Raw genomic sequence first — 8,214 nt, 5'->3', positions numbered from 1 at the left:
TGTCGATTCTTTTTGTTTTTTGCCCTTGTAGCCTGTGCACTTCCATTTGTAGTTACAGTTTTCTCCATAGAAAGGCGGTAAGAAACGAACGGTACACATAGCAGCACCAGGAACGACTTATGTTCCCTCGCAGACATCATAAAGATCGGCGATGTAGGCTTGACGATTTTCCAAAAGGGTCGTCACCACAGCCGGTGCACTCAAACAACATGTTCTGAAATGTGAAATAACGTTTAGAAGAGTGAGTCAGGGAGAATAACGTTTTTAAATATATAAAACTGCGCAAACCCCACAATAACCAGTTTCACAATCTTGTTGTGTGGATGCCGTCCACAAATTGCGCATGCGGAAGTATTTCAAAAATCTTTATTCAACAGCGTCATCGTGGTGGTTAGCTTAAATTTTTCAGACTTCAAGAAAGTGCTTTTTATCCCACTGTCATACTAGAGTACCTCTCGTTTTAACTGATGGCATTTGCTTCTCGGCCGCGCAGCTTATTCTCTCTCCAATTCAAAATGAAACTTAACTCTCACCTTGTTTTCTTTGTTACACCCTCAGTAAACTTGTTCGTGTTTCTTGTGGGCTCTGCAAATAACCACTTTGCGTGTAGCCAAGGTCTTTCAAGCGCAAAATTCAAACAGTTTCTTTTAGTTGGATGAGTTGTCCGCCATTATCAGGATTTCGTTTGAAGCAGATCTAGCTCAACTCTGACCACAAGGTACTGAAGAAAAAAATGCAAATGAAACCTTGCACCTCGTTTTGCACGGGCAAAATGCAGGGCGACGTTGCTTGATCTTTTGTCTAGTTCGATTAACCGGCCACGCTTGATATATCAATATTCTAATCATGGGTCCTCGTTTCATTGGTCGCTTACCATGCAATCAAAAATTCTGAAAATTTGGAACCGGAGACAAATGCTACGGAAATTTGTCGAGAAAAATTCCGGAAAATCCGGAAATTGGTGCATTTCCGATAAGCGAACCATTCAACTGAAAATTTCAGTAATTTCGGGAGGAAGGTCAAGTGGAGCGGAAATTCCCGATAAGAAATTTCCGAAATATTCGGCATACCTCGCAAGGCTGTCCACCCTTCCTGAAATTCCGAAAAATACTATTCCATTTGTCATTGGAAATTATTTGGAGAGAGTTCACAGCTAGGTAATTTTTTGAAAATTTAAAGTGGCTCTGAACCCTCTTAATAGATTTTTTAAAAAATTTTGTAAGCAGTTGTTTTTTAGTTAAAAGGGCTTAAAGCTAAAATTAAATGTGTTTTTAACAGTCAACCTGATATATAAGAGGCGCCCTCTGTAAATTTCAACTATGGCCATTTGGACCAGAAAAAATCAAATTCCTCAAACTTTCTCAGATGAATGGTTTAGATAATTGATTCACAAAAATATAACTTTCAGTTCAATTCGATTCGTATTTTAGCGCTGGGGCCACCATCTTGGTTTTGCCCCGCTTAGAGGGCTTTCAGGGGCCATTTTAGGGCACATTTTTAACAATTTGCCATACAAAGAAAACGATATAAATCCGGGTAAAAACCCTTTATTCGAGACAAGCAAATGTTTCTTGTTACATTGAGAGGCTGTTTTGGCAATTTGATCATCACCTAATTTTTTTACAGAATTTTAAATTTCTTCCCTTTCGGACTACTCATGAAGCGCCATCAAAAAGCGAAGTTTAAAGGAAAATATCGCCAGAAGTACATCACTTGAGATCCCAAAACTACCCTCCACTTAAAAAGCAATGTCTCACCTATAATAAAATTTTGGGGCAGTTAAAACTGTAAAATGTTAGAAGAAGAAGTTTAAACTGTGCTTTTGTCAACAAAGACCGCCGTCCTAATTAGCATAATAACGTGAAAATAACCATGCACAGAGAAAATAATGATATATTCCACTTACCTCGCGACATGTCGACAACTGGATGTTCCAGGATGCCTCATGTTATATTTCCAGTATGTTTCAGCCACATTTTTGGTGATTAGTGTACGAAATAACTCTCAGACATCGCCACGGTTAATCAGATTTCAACTCTCCGAAGCCCGCTTCATAACATCTATCAATATTATTTGTCTTTCGTCTCATAAGCCGCCGTTTACAAGAAGTTTAACAATTTGCTGAGATCCTAACTGACCCAGAAGTCTGTTAGCAGCCTTTAAAATCCTCCTCTTAATCGAGGATTCTCATCAAGAACTTGTTTAAGCTCAGTTCTGTTTTGATCTGCTGTGCACCGGCCATTATTCCACAGATTGCGTTACATTTGACAAATGCACATTCCAACGGGTAGGGGTAGGGTGGGTAGGAAGTGAAAATGTAACCGACATTAAAGCCATTTTACGCATTTCTGTGACTAAACTAGTAACTGGCTTTCCCAGAATGATTTGAACACGAGCTTCTGCTTGCAGGCATTTTCTAGGTTATTTTGGCAGGGTAGGTGGGGGGGAGTAGTATATTAAAAAAAAAAAAAAGAAAAAAAGAAAACGATAGACAGTATCAGGTCAAAAGATTATGATCTGTGTATCTTGACCAGCTTTATCAGTTCATCAGTGAGGCTCTATTAGAGGTTTTCAGGATACTGGATATTTGGCTAAAAAATTAATAGGATGCAAGAAATTCGGAGGGAAAATTAATGGGGTAGAGCATGTTTAGATCAGATAAGCGGGACAGTTGTGTCTTTCGCTGCCGGAAGTGCCATCAAATTTTGCAAAAGACAACAGACTGACGAATAGTGCGCAGGAAGTAATGGTAAGCGACGTTTTATTGAAACTCTTTGCATTTTTTTAGCCGTTTCACTTTTGCATCAGAAAAGAAAATGCTCAGAAAATTACTGCAGGGCAGTTAAGGCCGGTGCCTTCTTTTTTGTGGGCACACGGTTTGTGCATTACGTAAGGCATGGTTTAAACGCCAGGCGCGCGCTTGGGTTGGAACTAGTGACGTAATTAACTATCCTACCAAGCGTGCGACTTAAAAAAAAATCCTATTGTGGCCGAAAGAAATTTCGCACTAAAATTACGAGCCTGTACTAAAACCCGGGGTTACCAGAAAAGCAGCATATCGCTAAGCACTAACTATGAACGGCTTCCAGCTGAAAAACTAGCTTTTATCGTATCCATAGAAAAAAAATCATACTGAAATTCAACTGTAGATGGCATAATGCGCGCGCTAAACAACTGCGAGAGACGTCAATGTTTAACTTACTTGGGAAGCAACAGGAAAAAATGTAACAGACACCGACAAAGTTTTCGAAAGGATGAAACAACTCATTCAACTTTTGTAAAAAGGGTGATTACAGCTACATTTTATGGTATGAATTGGAAGTGGCAAGCCTATTCAACAATGCATTAGTTTTTGGACGTGAAGAAAAGTTATGTAGACTGTATTTTGGCTAAGCCAAAGGAGTGCTGTCCATGGACGCTGAAAGCGCTGTTGCGACGATTCTGTTATTAAATACATATCAAAAGTGGTTTTTATGTTACCACTTACCACGTAGTTTAAAGATGTTTTTTAATATGTTTACTTTTCTGCATGTAAAGGCGAACCTCAGGAGAATCTGTGAAGAAATATCTTTACCCTTTTTTCAGAAAAATTTTACCGTCAGCAGTAGCTAATTATCTCGGAAAAATTAATGACTACCCCCAGTTTTCTTTGTGGATTCTAATAACCCTGGCTAAGATCTATTTTTTCCACGTTTTCTTAATATAGCGGAAACACGTTTGTATTTTGTAGGTACCATTCGTTATGAGCCTGAGGCACCCCACAGCCGCTAGTGTCGTTCAGTTCTGTGATGGAGCACAGCTGCATGTCTGCACAAGACTAGTTTTCAACCCTATCCAGCGCGCTTTAAAATACCCGCATCTATCAAGCGAAGCACTAGTGTTGACGCCTAGCTTTTTAAAGACATTATAGATGCGTTTAAGGCACACAAGTTGAATGAGTCATAAGCATGCAATTGGATGAGTTAACTGACACTTGTCAAAAATATCTGCAGCTTGATTCTCAGCGGTTGTTGTGTCTTCTTGGAAGACCTTCTCCTACCTGTTTCTGAGCTTTAAAGCCATTCTCGAGAGGAAGGACTAAACGTGGCAAGGAGTCAGGAACTCATCACAGGTGAACCGCCTAATTCTGGCCTCATCTTTTGAGCGCCTCATCTTTTGTGCTACAGTAATTGCTTCGACTTTTATGGCCGTCTCCTGACCCGAGAAAAACTTTTCTTCAAGGTAGTTTTTTTTTGGTTTTTCATTGAAACGAGTGGCCTTTTCGTCACTTTCAGGGCCCAGCCTTTAGGTTTAATTTCTTCAGCAGGGACTGGAAGAGTAGAATTTGCTAGGACAGGGTGAACACCACGATTGTCTCTATATCATATTTTGGCCTTGTCAAATAGGGTTTCCCTTTCAGGAACAAGTCAAGATGAACCGTACTGTAAATTGGTCTTCAGTAATTTTCTAAGCATTTCCTTATCTGAGGCAAAAGTGGAACCGCTTAGAAAAAGGAGTTTCAGTAAAACGCCGCTTATCACTACTTCTTGCGCACTACTTGTCAGTCTGTTGCCTTTCGCAGCATTTGATGGCATTTCGGGCAGCGAAAGACACAAGTATAATGCTGAACAAAAAAAAAAAGTAAGAGGCTTTTTATTGGAGTTCTATTCGCTTTCTATTTGTAATAAATGAAAATTCTCGTCAAAAACTAATGGCTGTCAATGAGATTAGGATAGTTGTTTACAAATATAGTGTGGAATGTTGTGCCTCGATCTCTTTGCAGACACAAAGGTTGCCATGTAAGAAATTCGCGTTAAACGGTACAGAATTCAGGACACATTTAATTCTCTGTTTATTTCTCCAGCCCCGTCTCTATCTATCTGTTCAGCGTAACAAGTTTGGGCTTCGAAATTACTAACAAGGAGCTGCGTTACCTAACCTCAAAACCCCTAAAATCTGATACAAAACTTTTATATTCCACCGTGACTAGTACTAAGAGTCCAGAATATATGCTTATAGCAGTTGACATACTTTTATTTTACCTAAATAGCAGACCATTGTCGAGGCCCCATAGTGGGAGAAGGGGGGATGTCAGTGTATCCCTTATCCTATTAATTTTTGTCCTAAATATCTTGTATCCTGTTAAATCCAGCTAAACGATTTCCTATTCAATTAATTTCCTGTTTCATCTGATCTAAACATGCTCTACCCATTAATATTTCCCCTTAATTTCTTGCATCCTATTAACTTTTTACCCAAATATCCAGTATCCTAAAAACCTCTAATAGGGCCTCACTGATGAACTGATAAAGCTGATCAAGATACACAGATCATAATCTTTTGACCTGATACTGTCTATCGTTTTCTTTTTCTTTTTTTTTTTTTAATATACTACTCCCCCCCACCTACCCTGCCAAAATAACCTAGAAAATGCCTGCAAGCAGAAGCTCGTGTTCAAATCATTCTGGGAAAGCCAGTTACTAGTTTAGTCACAGAAATGCGTAAAATGGCTTTAATGTCGGTTACATTTTCACTTCCTACCCACCCTACCCCTACCCGTTGGAATGTGCATTTGTCAAATGTAACGCAATCTGTGGAATAATGGCCGGTGCACAGCAGATCAAAACAGAACTGAGCTTAAACGAGTTCTTGATGAGAATCCTCGATTAAGAGGAGGATTTTAAAGGTTGCTAACAGACTTCTGGGTCAGTTAGGATCTCAGCAAATTGTTAAACTTCTTGTAAACGGCGGCTTATGAGACGAAAGACAAATAATATTGATAGATGTTATGAAGCGGGCTTCGGAGAGTTGAAATCTGATTAACCGTGGCGATGTCTGAGAGTTATTTCGTACACTAATCACCAAAAATGTGGCTGAAACATACTGGAAATATAACATGAGGCATCCTGGAACATCCAGTTGTCGACATGTCGCGAGGTAAGTGGAATATATCATTATTTTCTCTGTGCATGGTTATTTTCACGTTATTATGCTAATTAGGACGGCGGTCTTTGTTGGCAAAAGCACAGTTTAAACTTCTTCTTCTAACATTTTACAGTTTTAACTGCACCGAAATTTTATTACAGGTGAGACATCGCTCTTTAAGTGGAGGGTAGTTTTGGGATCTCAAGTGATGTACTTCTGGCGATATTTTCCTTTAAACTTTGCTTTTTGATGGCGCTTCATGAGTAGTCCGAAAGGGAAGAAATTTAAAATTCTGTAAAAAAATCAGGTGATGATCAAATTGCCAAAACAGCCTCTCAATGCAACAAGAAACATTTGCTTGTCTCGAATAAAGGGTTTTTACCCGGATTTATATCGTTTTCTTTGTATGGCAAATTGTTTAAAATGTGCCCTAAAATGGCCCCTGAAAGCCCTCTAAGCGGGGCAAAACCAAGATGGTGGCCCCAGCGCTAAAATACGAATCGAATTGAACTGAAAGTTATATTTTTGTGAATCAATTATCTAGACCATTCATCTGAGAAAGTTTGAGGAATTTGATTTTTTCTGGTCCAAACGGCCATAGTTGAAATTTACAGAGGGCGCCTCATAAAACTGATGACTGCAACTTGTTTCCCTATGATTGGGCATTAGAGTGATACGATTATTGTAGCATCACTTGTTAAACATGGTAGTATTAATCCTTCAAAGTGTAGCTTCTGGAAATGTGCTAGAAACTGTTGCCAGACACCTTAATGCTTCAATTTGCTCGAAAGTGCCGAGCCGGCTATTATACCCATAAGTTATTTTCCAGGATCGTTTGAACAGGCAAACGCATAACACTTGTTCGCTAGGCAATATCAAAGGTGATTTCGGCATTTACACTTACAAATACGCAATAAATATCACACTGAAAATCGTATGATGTACGGAAGTACGTATCTCAAGGAGAACTTCCTCATTTGGCAGAAGGTTCAGGACACTGGTCGTGATAAGAGCATGTAAGTGATTGACAAAAGCTTCTTGTTCGGGTTTCTAATTCAGTCAGCATACCATTTAGATCTTGCAATTTACATCAAATAATGAATATTCTCTAACTGTGGAAAGAAAACGCCAACTATCTTAATGACTAGGTTCTTGGGCTAATGCACCTGACGGTTTATTGTAAAATAAATAAAGTTTGCTGCACTTATGAAGCTTAAAAATACTGCTATGTCGAATCAAACATAGTTTAATATTCTATCCCGAATATAGGTAATAATGACTTGGTAATAAGTTATGGAGAATCGCTCCGGCCTGGGACAAGCCTAAGACCAGGCGAAAATAGAACCAGACAGCTAGATCAAGCCTGGTTTACTCGTTGGGTGGAAGGGTGTGTCCCTGTCGCCTCCGCGGCCTCGAGTGAAGTGATGGGATGAAACATTTGTAAAGGGTGATGGGTAGTCAATTCCTTTATACTGTTATTTGCATATAGCCTTTAGGGTGTCAATTACCAATGCAAATTGAGTTTGCATAGAAAACAGTGGCAATACAAAAAGGAGAAAAAGAGATGAGGGCGTTTAATTTGTTTCACTTAGATTGAGGGGGGTTCTAAAATCGAAGCTAAAGACTTATAAAGTGAGTAACAGCTTAAATTGTATGAGGTACGAAAGTAAGAGTCTAAAGAAAAACCTTCTGGACACTGCAGGTGATGAAAACGTGGAAATAATCGAGAGAGGCTTCCTGTCTTGGCTTCCCACTCAGTCAACAAACCATTTGGATGTTAACGTAGAAAAAATATTCATTAAAAATTGAACCAAACATCAACCTCAACAGGAAAGATAACCAGGGTATTTGGAAGGCGTAATCCCAAAGCAATAAAAAAAAAGCTGAAGAAGAAAAAAAGGGACTTATAACTTGTTTTAAAGGGGAGGGGTAGTAAATTGTTTTATACTGTCATTTGCGTATAGTCTTTAGGGTGTCAGTTACCAATGCAAATTGACTTTGCATAGAAAACAGTGGCAATACAAAAAGGAGAAAAAGGGACGAGGGTGTTTAATTTGTTTCACTTAGATCGAGGGGAGTTCTGAAATGGAAGCTGAAGACTTATTAAGTGAACAACAGCTTAAATTGTATAAGGTACGAAAGTAAGTGTCTGAAGGAATACCTTCCGTACACGGCAGGTGATGACAACGTGCAAATGATTGACAGAAGCTTCCTGTCTTGGCTTCCCACTCAGTCAACAAACCATTTGGATGTTAACGTAGAAAAAATATTCATTAAAAATTGAACCAAACATCAACCTCAACAGGAAAG

This window comes from Orbicella franksi, chromosome 5, assembly GCF_964199315.1.
Source record: "Orbicella franksi chromosome 5, jaOrbFran1.1, whole genome shotgun sequence".
NCBI classification, from domain to species: domain Eukaryota; kingdom Metazoa; phylum Cnidaria; class Anthozoa; order Scleractinia; family Merulinidae; genus Orbicella; species Orbicella franksi.
Note: the sequence above shows the minus strand (reverse complement) of the source record.